The following is a 13,416-nucleotide window of genomic DNA, read 5'->3' as shown; positions in this document are numbered from 1 at the left end:
CTCTAATTTTATCTCTCTAGAGACATGTGACACTTTTTATAATTTTTTAAAAAAACTTCTTTTGTTCTCTTCTATTAGACTATAACCTACTTCAAGACAGAATCTGAGTCTGATTAATCCCTGCTCTCCCACAGAACTGAGCAGAATGCTTACAAAGTTAGGCACTAAATTAATAGCGTATTTATTTTTTGAATGAAGTAATTTGAACAACAAAAAGATGGGGAAAGGTTAACTTTCTGATAGCTTTGATGAAAAAGTTATATTTAATTGTTTGCTCTTCCTACGGCCATGCCACCCTGAACGTGCCTGATCTCGTCTAATCTCAGAAGCTAAGTAGGGTCGGACCAGGTTAGTACTTGGATGGGAGATCACGTAGGTATACCAGGTGCTGTAGGCATAAACAATAAAAAATTGTTTGCTCTTCCCTAATCCACCAGCTTCTCTCAAGCCTTCATACTTTGCAGATGCCGTTTTCTTTGTGCCCGAGATCCCTATCTGTCCCTGGTAAAATGTTAATTTAGATTCAGTCCAACATTTCTTCTTCTGAGAAACGGTACATCTTGGGCAGGTTTGGCTGTCTTTATCTTTCTATTTACAGGTACCTTTTAGGCTCTTCTGTGAGAACCCTTATTGCATTGCAGTCATTTAAAGTCTTTCTTTTTCTTTATCATTAAAAGTTCCATGAAGTCTGGGGTGGTTTCTTATTAATTTTTGTTCTCTAGCACCTAGTGTACTATCAAGAGCTCAATAAATATGTGAATAAATAAGGGAGGATAGATAGTCTTCATAAAGAGATTTTAAGATTAATAAAATATTTTTACATTTTAAATGAAAGTTTAACATTAACATCAACAAGAATATTAAGGAGAGAAACCAATAAAATTATCACTTAATTGCTTATTGTTTGCCAGGCACTGTGCTAAATAATGTATATAGTTTATCTCATTTAATACTCACAAAAACCTTCTGAGGTATTTCTCTTTGTAGGTGAGGAAACTAATGGTTAGGGATATAAAGCTATTTACCTTGAAGTGCATAACTGACAAACAGTGTAGCCGAATATGGAACTGTGACTATCCTGCCTCCAAAGGCCATACTTTTAATAATTCCATATACATGTTATCTTATTATAGGCCAATTTATGACATATTTATGAGATATATTGTTGAAAATTACTCCTTAGGTAATAAGATAAATAGGAAAAGTTTTTGTGATAAAGAAAAATGAAAAAAAATTTCTACCTGTTTAAAATAAGTGATTAAAAAAATAAAATAAGTAATTCAAACAAATACTACGCTCGATTGCCATTATATGCAATTTGAGTATTGTTTTCTGATAGATATGAGTATACGTGTATGGAATATGAGAAGAGCACTGTAATTTACACTTCAAATTAATTGGTTATCCTGAGAGATTTAATATGTTTTTAAAATTACTGTTGCAAGAAAAAGGATTAGTGAAAGAAATTTATGGATCAATTATTTACATACTATTTCAAAATAATGGAAATGAAAATATAAAACTTGTAATTTCTCCAATGGAATTTACATTTACTTATGTAATTTTTAAAAATTAATATTATATTTTCTTTTGAAAGAAATGGTCTTCATTCTTAGCACACTATGAAAATGTTCCATAACTACATTAGAAATCAGTTTTTTAGCTTAATGTCTCACCTCAACTTTTCTTTTTTTAGATCTCTAAATGGATGACATCCTTTGTTTTTTAACTTTATGAGGAATACTTGACAAATATACTTGTATATATTTAAAGTGTACAATGTAATGATTTGCTATACATATAAATATATTTTAGAATAATTACCAAGGTCAAGATAATTAATACATCCTTCGCCTCACATAGTTAAATAGTTAATATAGTTAACATTTTTATGTGTGTGTGTGTGGTGAGAATGCTTAAGATTTATTCTCAGCAACTTTCAAATATATAATACCCTGTTATTAACTTTGGTCACCATGCTGTACAGTACATCTGCATCTAGAGTTGTCTATAGGTTCTGAGACTTGAAGTGAAACAACTTGTAGTGAAACCAATTTTACCTCAGGCTAATTGATATAAACAAGAGTTAAGTTCCTATAATATCTCATCAATATGAAATGATGCGATTTGAGAACCAGTTATATATTAGAGCCTCAGAACTTATTATAACTGAAAATTTGTACCCTTTGACCTGCATCAACTCATTTCCTCTTCCTCCCAGCTTCTGACAATTGCAATTCTCTGTTTCTGTAAAATTAACTTTATTGCAGCATTATTCACAATAGCCAAGATATTGAAATAACCTGAATGTCCTTTGATAATAAATGGGTAAAGAAAATGTGGTACATATATACAATGGATTATTATTCAGCCATAAAAAGAAGGAAATATTTACGACATTTATGACATATATGACAAATATCCTGCCATTTATGACAATATGGGTGAATCTAGAGGATATTATGCTAAATAAACTTAAGACAAAACAAGATGCAATGTAGTATAATACAAAAATACAGGTTTTGCTTTCAGACAGACCTGGAGTCATATATAATCTTTACTTGTTATGTCATGCCGATGATATCACTTAAAGTTTACTCATCTGTAAAATTAGGAAAATAAGTAACTATATCATAGAATTATTATGCAAATTAGGGATACTATATAAAATAGACATAGCATAACATCTGGCAATCAACTTCAAGTGATGATTCTGGCACAACTTCTCTCTGCTGCATCCTCAACAATGCCACCAAAGTTAAAATGCAAATCATCTGTTCATATTACTTTATTGCGTGAAATCTTTCGTGACTCACTATTGTCCTCAGGACAAAATCCAAATGTTTTTATTTAACAATGTGTTTAACATAAAATCTGATGCAAATTTCCTTCTTATTAATACTATCACTTTATTCCAGAACATGCCACCTTACAAGACATTATTTTAGAGAGAAAAAAAGTAGCACATTTTGGAGATAACAGCACAGTTATGAGATATAAAGGAGTATTTCACCATGTGTATAAATTCTGTTGGAGAAATATTGGTGGCTTTAAACTGTAGGTGAATAATTTAATTTTATTCTTTGTTTCTGACTTATAATTGAAACAAGCTGAACTTCTTTTATAGTAGTGTTTTCATTTTAAAAAATTCTGATCTCTTTACTGAATTATATCTAACATACATAGTTATGTATCGTCTTGTATATTTTTCTCTTTCTTATTTCCTCTGCCTCCTTTTTGGGGAAGAAGTAAAATATTTTATTCCCAAATAACTTTCCCCTATGAATGATGACCTTTTGTACAGTAACATTCCTGAATCTAAAGACCTGGGAAAGAATACGAAGAAATATGACCGTGTTTATTGAAATCCTGTTTATATATCTCTTCAACTGCTTATTCAAATCAGCTGACAGGTTGCTTTGAAGGAGACTTCCAGTACACATGAACAAACTTCCTATGCTTTAATAGTGACATTCATCAAAAAGAGGGATGTATCACTTAATTATGATTGATTGAATTTGGTTATAGCCCTCCTCTATCCAATAAAGATTTAAGGTACTACTTGAATGATTACAGTATAAGTATATATTAGTTTAAGATCTAAGACATAAATAGTTTTTTAAGTGATAATCAAATGGTACATTTTCAATTAGAATTTGCTTTTAACTTTTTATTACTACTGCTTCCTACTTATAAATAAACATTTTAAAACAACGTTAATTAGCAAAATGAGAATGTTGTCTGTGTTTTTACTCTTCAGTCTCCATAAAATAGTTGTACTTTGATAGTATGCTCTAAATATTGAAAAATTCATACAAGTTGTTGCTTTTCATATAGCTTTTGAATAGACTTGCCTTCTGAAGATATGGAATATGTTGTGCAGGTCATCTGTTTGCAGCTAGTTTCATTCCCCATTCTTTATATTGCAGGGAGCTAACCCCCTGAAAATTATGCTTTCTAGGTTCAGCTAATAGGAGGCTGAAAGGCAGGTAGAAGCTAGAAGCCTGGGTATTTTTATTCCTTTTTGTTTTGGGGATTGTCTCCAGCAGTGGCTATGTCTCCTTCATGGTTTTGCCAGACAGACCCTTCCTTGTAATCCCGACTTTGTTGAATTGCCCTGGCTCCCAGGATATTGCTACCTCCTGCCTTTGCTCCTCTGTGAGTGTAGAGAATTCCTGCTACTGTTAATCTCTATGTTGCCCCACTCTCACCTGTTTGTCATTTCAGCTCTCCCAACATTTCTATAACTAGTTTCCTGTAATACCTTCTTTTTATTGAATTACCTGGCATGGGCTCTTTTATTGATTCATCCCTGATTGATTCATGCCTCAGTGTTGAAGGCAAGAAATGCTGCTCAGTGATTCCTTGAGTTTCCTATAAATAGTGGGGCTAGATCTTCAACTCACCACTTGCTGCTTCTAATAGCTCATAGTAGTTGGGCATGATTTTCTGAACCTTAGTGGAAGCTTTGTTTTAATGTTCAGAGTTAACATTAATGGCTTAAGTTGTTGCTGATCTAGTACTTTCCTGAGCTAGGTTATGCTCAGTTGTTTATGCCACATTGGTAAATGAGTTGTGCTCTTGACCAGATTTTTACATTTTAAAATAGAGCTTATGTGTGCAGACTGAAGGGCTGCCCAGATTTTTTTGGGGGGGAAGTCTGGTTTATACAAAAAATTTAAAAACAAACCATAATTATGTAGAAATGTCATAATGTTGTGACAGAATATTTTTGGCCCTCTGCTGAGTTTGTATCCTGTGGCCTACGCTGAAGTCATTAGATATTGTTTGGTTTTGAGAATGTGCCCATATGATGTCACTTTACTCTCTGAGTTTACACTTTATTTTGGGAAATTATTGTTTAAAATTTTTTTTTCTTTCAAATAGGGCTGAGCTTTTGAATAAGTGAAAATGTCATCCCCCCCCCTTTGTTTTTTGCTTGCTACAGAAAATAAGAAGCATGAAGCATTGTAGAACAGAAGGCATTAAATCTTAGCTCCACCATTCGTCAATGCTTACTTTGAGCAGGTCATTTAAACATGGAGTCTGAGTACATCTTTAAAATAGGTATAGTAGTATTTACCCTACAGGGTTGTCGTGTAGATTAGGATTACCAAAAGCCTAGCAGATAGTCAGTTGTCAGTTCTAAAATGTCAAGGAACCCCAGGGAGAGAAGTAATTATTATTTTTTGTGTGTGTATGGATGGGGTGGAATGGAGTGGGGTGAGTATGGGAGGTCAATGAGGAAGATTTTATAGAGGAGATAATACAGGAACTGACCTTAATATTCTTCCTGGAATGTTCTTCCAGATAGCATGGTTTTCTCCTGTACTTCAGTTCTTTATTCAAATATCTTCTCAGTGAGGTCTATATTAGCTACCCTGTATAAAATTTCAACTCTTTCCCCCCCCATATTTCCTAATCCTCTATATGCTTTATTTTTTTTCTTTTTAGCAATTACTGCTATCTAATATATTATAAAATTTACTTCTTTATTTGTTTTTATTTATTGTCTGCATTCTCCAATAGAATATAAACTCTATAAAGTTTCTTTTATTCTCTGGTGCCCAGAACAATGCCTAGAATATGATAGGTGCTCAATAAATATTTGTTGAAAGAATGTATGAGAAGAGTATAACATTACCAGATGAAATTAGTTATACATGCATGTATTGTATTTTTATAACTATTGACCTCAAATTGTAGGATGCAAAGTTGAGGAATTTGGCATGGGCAGATTGATTTATAGAAAACAAACACTTATCCAGCAACCTTACTTTTTGAGTTTGACTGAGAACTTGGGTGGGAGGACAGAAACTTTTGACTAGCCAGAATAGTTATTATTCATGCACTAAAGATCATACACCTTACTCCTCAGAGGAGATACTTAGAATTTATTTCTTATTTAGACATAAGTTCTAACTATCTTGATAATATAAGTTTTCAGCATAGGAAATCTGTGGACGGTGTGAAGCCTGAGGCGATAGGAATGCTCTTTGGTGAGAAATCAAAGTTGACAAGCTGACAGAGGGAGGAGGCAGAAAATATAAAAGTAAACAATAAAATTTAAATATGTAACCTCTAAGATATCTGTTTTTTATCATCAATGTAAGATAAATTATATACAAGATGATTTTAGACTGCCAGTAAAAGTAGAAATGTCTCTGTATACCTATTCATTTCATCTTTTTCCTTATATTCTGGTTTGTGTCCTCACTACTCTAGCAAGATAGTTTTCTGAAAGATTGCCAGTGATTTAATCACGTAATTTAGTGGTATTATTTTAGCTCTTGATTCCTCCGCCCCAAAGGATATTTCTAATGATTACCCTTACTTTCTAGAACTCTTATCCCCTGGAAGCATTGACTATACCATTCTTATCCGCTGCCCTCATATCTGACTGACCTGTCTTGCTTTCATCCACACATGACCCTTAAGGCATTCTCTAAGATTCAGCTCACCCATGTTTAATCTTTATAAATCTTGAATATACATCTAATGATTCACCATCTATTTATCCATTGAGAATTATTATTATGCTCATTAAATATCTTTGATCCATTAATTTCTTTCTATCTTCCCCTTTCATTCAAACCACCAACATCTGTCATTAGAAACTACTGTTTCTTTTGTTTCCTTCCATTCATTCCTCTGCCCTCATTATCCATTCTCAACACAGCATCTAGAGTAATCCTTTTAAAACTCAATTTGGCTCCTATTTCTGTCCTATTTAAATTATTGAATTGTCTCCCATCAATGTTAGAATAAAATCCAGATTCTTTATCCTGACTACAGTGGTAGTGATTTAGTCCTTGGCTACTTTTTCTGACTTCATCTTTTGCCATTCTCACTCTTCTCAATACTGCTTTAGCCACAGTGACATTCTGCCTCTTCATAGAGCAGACCAGATTTGTTTCTGTTTGAAGCTGTTTGTTGATCCGGCCATTTTTTCTTCCTGGGATACTCACCCACTGTCTTTGCATCTTGACATTCAGAGCTCAGCTTACATATTGCTTCCTCAGAAACCTTCTCTGATTAGGCAGCCTAAAGTAGCCACCTAATCACTTTATCATGTCATTCTGTTTTTATTCGCTGTTTATTTACTTATTTATCTGCTTCCCCTTCAATAAAAACAGTGACTTTGTCTATTTGCTGTATCACCAGAGCCTGACATAGTAGGCATTCAATAATCATTTGTCAACAGGATGAATGAACAAGTCTGTGGCAGATACTGTGGGAATAGAGATAATAGTAGTAATTTGTACAGCAGTAGTTATTAGCTTTTCCTAGGTTACAAGCATTTTTGAAAATCTGATGAAAATGACTATGACTTCTATGCATTTATGCATTTTTGTACGCTCAGTAAAAGATTGCCTAAAAATTTAAAATGTTTGAATTCTTGAGTAGTTACTCTTTGTTAGCCACTTTACTAGTATCTCTGCCCTCTTAGAAACTGTGGAATATACTTTTATTAAGTCATTATCTTTATATGATTATTGGCACATAATCAGGGTACTGGTACAGTGCTTTGCAAAACTATGTGTGGTTAAGAACTTAAAAAAAATTCTGATGCGATGGCTCTGTATATGGTTTTGCTCATGCAATATGCAATTCACCACATGAATCTGTCAACATCCAAACAGTTTATACCCTTTTTTACTAGATAAGTACACCAATTTTGCATTTGAATGGCAAATAGTTATTAAAGTATCATACTGAACCTATTTTAATAGCAGATATATGATAAACAACTTTTAAGCCAGCATCAATTTATAGGTTATATTTTGAATAGCACTGTCCTGGAAAGTATCATCAGTTTTGAACTCTTTTCAATTCACCAATCCTATATCTTAATCTTAAGTGATTATATCTTTAGCTAGATGTTCTATTGTATTTTAGAGTGGACACCCCCCAAAACCAAACTTATCACGTTCTAACTTCAAACCAGAAGAGCCCTTCAACTTCTTTTTAATTTAAAAACTTTAAAAAATTTCAATAGTTTGTCATCCAGAGTCATCTTAAACCTTTCTTTGCCACTCTACCCAATTACTGATTGAATCCAGGTATTCTAATTCAAATTTTCTTAACCTCTTTTTCATTATCACTCTGCTAAGAAACCTTTTCAGACATTTTATTTTTCTAATTTCCTCCCACTTCCACAAAATTTTAATGCTACAGATATAATACATATCTTTTTATATACTGTGGCCCCTCAAATCATTATAATATCTAAAGTTTCTTTGCCTCTCCAGATATTACCCATGTTGAGAATGCATACCTTACCTATATGATCCTTCTCATATATACATTTTCATTTACTTCCTATTACTCAATATTGAATTCTTGTTATATTGATTTTGATCATGATAGTCTCTTTATTTGAGAATTCTTTTCCACATTTTTATTGAAATCAGACCCATCCTTAAGGTCCACACCCAAAGTCACTTTTCTGTGAAGTTTTTTATCATCTACCAGCTGTATATGACTTTTCTCTCATTTAATTTTCTATTACAACCTTATTGATATTTCTATTATAGAATATAGATTTATTGTCTGCAAGTGTAAGTTCCTTGAGGGCAGGAACCAGAATTTTTTCTCTTTTCTTACAATGGTTAGCTTTTTAACAATTAAATTTATTGGAGTAACATTGGTTAATAAAATTATATAGGTTTTGAGTGTACAATTTGATAATGCATCATCTGTTTATTGAATTGTGTGTTGACTACCCAAAGTCAAATCTCCTTCTGTCATCATGTATATGACCCCTCTTTACCCTTATGTACCTCTGAGCCTCTCCCCTTTCCTTCTGGTAACCACTAAACTGTGTTCTGTGTCTATGAGTTTTTGTTTGTCTTGTTTGTTTGTTGTTTTTAGTTTTATATCCCACATAGATGTGAAATCACTTTTTCACTTAGCATTATAATCTCAAGATCCATCCATATGATTGCAAATGGCAGTATTTCATCTTACGGCTGAGTAACATTCCATTATATATCTGTACCACATTTTCTTTATTGAAGGGCATATGTATTTGTTTGCACTATTTTTTGCATGCTGGAAATAAATATTTAAATTAATTTTTAATTAAAAAATAAAAAACTTTCCTGTACAGTAAACTTAAATTACAGATAGTTTTAACTTTTATTAATTTTCATAATTATTCCTGAAGAGTGTGCCAATATAGGAAAGAAATGGCCTTTTCACTTATCGCCTTACTTGTCAATTTCACTTATCTAAGATATATTGAAACAGTTTTACAATGTTATGTAAATGGAGATTTCCTTTTTAATATATTAATGCCTAACGATACTTAATGGGAAATTGTGTAGTTAGTGGAGTGTTAAATTTGGAAACAGACAGATTTTGTTGTGAGTTCTAGTTTTACTATTTACTACTTGAGTGACTTTGTTTGAAGTTACTTACTGTATTACTCAAGATTCTTCAGAAAAAACCGGAACCAATAGGATATGTTTGCGTACACACACACACACACACACACACACACACACACACACACACACACACGTGGAGAGAGAGACAGAGAGAGAAAAAGAGAGAGAGAGAGATTAAGAGAGATTTTTAAGGAATTGACTCATGAAATTATGGAGGCTGGTAAATCCAAAATCTACAGGATGGGCTGGCAAGCTTAAAACTCAGAGAAGAGCTGATACTGAAGTTTTACGAAGGCTATCAGGCTAAAAACCTAGGAAAGGTCTTTGTTGATATTGCAGTTCAAGTCCGAAGATTGTCTCTTAGCTGAATTTCCTCTTGCTTGGGGTAGGTCAGTCTTTTGTTCTGTTTAGGTTTTCAGATAGTGTGAAGCCTACCCACATTATGGAGGGTTATCCACTTTCGTCAGAATGTACTGATTTAAAGGTTAATCTCATCCCAAACATCCTCACAGAAACATCCAGAATAATGTTTGATCACATATTTAAGCACTGTAGCTCAGCCAAGTTGATATATAAAATTAGCACTTAGCCTTTCTAAAATTCAGTTTTCTCATTTTAAAATATGTAGAATAATAAACTATCTTATAGAATGGTTGCGAAGATCACATAAGGTAATGTATCAAATGCCTAAAACATGGTGGATGCTCCATAAATGTCAACACTAATTCTCCTTCTCTTTCTCCTCCTTTTACTCCTCCTCCCCATCTCTATCTTCTTCCTGTTTTTGTTGTCATGGAATAAAAACTGCAATAATTCCTAATATTTATATCATTTTATGACTTACAAAATGTTTTCACATCTATTATGGCCTCTTAAAATCCTGGACAAAAAGTAGGGCAAGCATTTTATTCCCATTTTTGGGAAAGAATATTGAATCAATTATGGTTCAGAGAAGTTATGCGATCTGCTTAACTGCACGCAGCTAATAAGTGGCAGAATCCTGAGTTTAGCCCAGGCTTACCTAACCTCAAAGCCTGAGCTCATGCACCTTAGTTCACTCTTGGTTTTTCAATTTTGATTACTTGCTGGCTTATTTATGACAACCTGAGCATTGCCAAGTTGAAGTACAAGCAAATAACCAGTCCGATGTCCCTATTAGCTTATAAAACTGGAAGTTGAGACCCTTTGAGGTAAGTAGATGGTAATATACCTGTTACCACTTTATGGAGTTTTAACTCACTCCTCATGCAGGATTCGAATGTCTGATCTGGTAAAGGTAATTGTCTTCATAGCATATCTTGTTTCTCATTGACAGAGGCCTATAATTGTATTTTCTAGAAGTTGATGGAGAAAGGCTGACACTAGTGGATTTAGAGAAGTCAGTCCTTTAGGAATAGTCAGGAAAATGTCATAAGCTTGAAATTGCGAGTTAAGTATATGTTTTTAGAAAGATTTTGGCCTGTTTGGATGTAGTTCATACACTCAGCAAGAAATGTCAAATTATTTTAGTTTATTTAAATCTCACTCATCTGACTCTGGGTCTCCATTTCATAGAGATCTTCACTAAGGCTCTTTCTCATTCCCTAAGGTTACATAAGATTCCAAGAGGCTTATGTGATACTTAGACAATGCGATAAGACCCTCTTGATTTTGAAATGTCTGAGCATTATGGCATCCTCCTCATCCAAGCCCAGGCAGCTCCTTGAAGGTGGACTGTGTCACTGCAAGCAGGCAAAGGGGATCTTTATGGGGTCTTTGCCTAGATACAGAGCCCAAGTGCCTAGAATTCTTCCTTCCTAGGTGCCCTGCACAGCCATTCCCTTGCTGAGGACTGCCAGGGAGCACCTATTTCTCCCACCACTCATGGGATCCTTGACTTTCACTTTCCCAATGTGGGGGATGATTTATCCCCTGCTGTTTCCAATGGAAGTCTCCTCTTTCTCTGAGCATAATCCTGGCTAAGGTGAGGAAGAAAACTGTTAGAGGCTACCTTTGCCTTTTTATTGCCTCACACTCAAAATACCTTCTGAGACAAGAGAATTCAAAGGGTCTAGAGAAGAGTGTGGTTGTGTGTGTGTGTGTGTGTGTGTGTGTGTGTGTGTGCGTGTGTGTGTAGTGGGGGCCGGTGTCCAGTGTGGGCGGAAACAGAAAGTGAGATATCATATACAAAACACCATAACAAATGAACAACTGGATAAACTATCTTGTAAAACTGTTTACTGTCAGTGTGGTATTGTTTTTTTGCCATTCACAGATTGGTTTTGCCTAGGAATCAGGAGACTTGACACTTATTATGTATATAGCCTTGGGCAACTCACTTAACTTCTCTGAGTGTGTGATTTAATCACTAAAATAGAGTAATAAGCCTGTCCTGATAGTTGACAATACTGCTATTACAAGGAAATGGTAGAAGGTAGGGAAAATGTTCTTCGTTAATATAGTATAAAATGTAAGGACTTCATTCTTTGTAATTTGTGGCAGGAGAGAAATTTCTCAGTAAGTTTTTAAGTCAGGAAAGCCAAGTCATTTAAAAATAACATAGACCCCCTTGGAAATTATTAGAAATAATTTCCACTTATATTGTATTGGACAAAATGTCATATTACTATGTCTATTTTCAAGAGGGAAAAAAGTAGAATTCTCCCATGTGTTCTGAAAGTGAACAGGTTAAGGCTAGTTAGGGAAATATACTTTATCTCTAATTTTCCTAAGAATTCCATGAAATAGACACTATTTCCTCTGTACTTCAGATGGAAAGCTGAGGTTTAAAATTTAAGTAATGATTAGTAAACAACAGAGCCAGGATTTGACCTTTGTCTGACTCAAAGGCCTGATTTCTTTCCACTGGATCACATACTTTCTTTTCTCTGCAGTTTTGTTAGCCACAGATGACTTGGAATGAAGGACTTAAACTTAGGTTAATAATATTCAATTGGTCAAAAAAAACTAATAACTTACTGGACATTAGGAGTTCTGAGCGCATATGTCTGAGTCTTGTTTTTCTCATTCTATATCATGGAGGAATTTGGGGCTGTGTTTTGGGGATTGGTAGATGATCTCTAAGATCCTGCAATGTTTAATTTTACGTGTCAACTTGACTGGTCCATGGAGTACCCAGACATTTAGTAAACATTATTCTGGTTATGCTTGTGAAGGCGTTTCTACATGAGATTAACATTTGAGTTGATAGACTAAGTAAAGCAGGTTGCCCTCCCTGTTGTATGTGGGCCTCGTGTAATTAGTTGAAACCTTGAAAAGAACAAAAAGGCTACACCTCTCTTGAGTAAGGGGGAACTCTTCCTGCCTGAGTACTGTGAGCTAGGACATCAGTTTTTTCCTGCCTTCAGCTGAATTGAAATATTGACTTTTCCTGGATTTTGAGCCCGCCTGCATTTGGACTAGAATTACACTGTCAGCTCTCCTAGGTCTCCAGCTTACCAGCTGCAGATCTTGGGACTTGTCAGCCTCCACAATAGTGTGAACCAGTTCCTTATAATGAAATTCTTTCTATATATGTGTGTGTGCATGCGCGCGCGCGCACACACACACACACACACACACACACATTCTCTCCCTCTCCTCCCTCTTCCCCCTTGCCCCACTCTCTATTTTTTCATTTTCTCTGGAGCACCCTGACGAATACAGGGAAAAGCAATTCAGATTGTGATTATGAAATTAAACAGTAACAATGAGGAGCTGCTGTTTATAGGAGAGGTTCAGATTCATTACTCCTTTTAGTCAGTATTTTTTTGAGGATCCCTAATAGAATCTTTACACTGACATTTACACATTTTCTTATCACATGGGTATTAAGTAGTTGTCATCATTAGGAAGATAATTGACCAAATGTTTTTTTCTGAAAATGCTGGCTGCCAGTATGGATCAATGTCATTGCATTTATGGCAACATTTGGCTTACCTTACCTAAAACAAGTCACAGAAAATTAAGAACAGAAAGATTGATCCTTTTCCAAGTTTGATATTTTCTCCTGACAACTACTCTGCAACCCCAGGCATTGATTAAT

At 34.4% G+C, this 13,416-nt stretch overlaps 1 protein-coding gene and 1 pseudogene across 4 annotated transcripts in view; both read left to right on the top strand.

Annotated features, from left to right (window-relative positions):
* The window catches only part of AGBL4 (ATP/GTP binding protein like 4), a 992,639-nt gene that overhangs the window by 63,888 nt on the left and 915,335 nt on the right, over positions 1–13,416 (top strand). The window lies entirely within an intron of this gene.
* LOC118606591 lies at positions 279–397 on the top strand (annotated as a pseudogene).

This window comes from Rousettus aegyptiacus, unplaced genomic scaffold (genome assembly GCF_014176215.1).
Source record: "Rousettus aegyptiacus isolate mRouAeg1 unplaced genomic scaffold, mRouAeg1.p scaffold_m13_p_1, whole genome shotgun sequence".
In the NCBI taxonomy this organism is placed as follows: domain Eukaryota; kingdom Metazoa; phylum Chordata; class Mammalia; order Chiroptera; family Pteropodidae; genus Rousettus; species Rousettus aegyptiacus.
The sequence above is the reverse complement of the archived record's forward strand: the minus strand, read 5'-3'. Positions and strand labels throughout refer to the sequence as shown.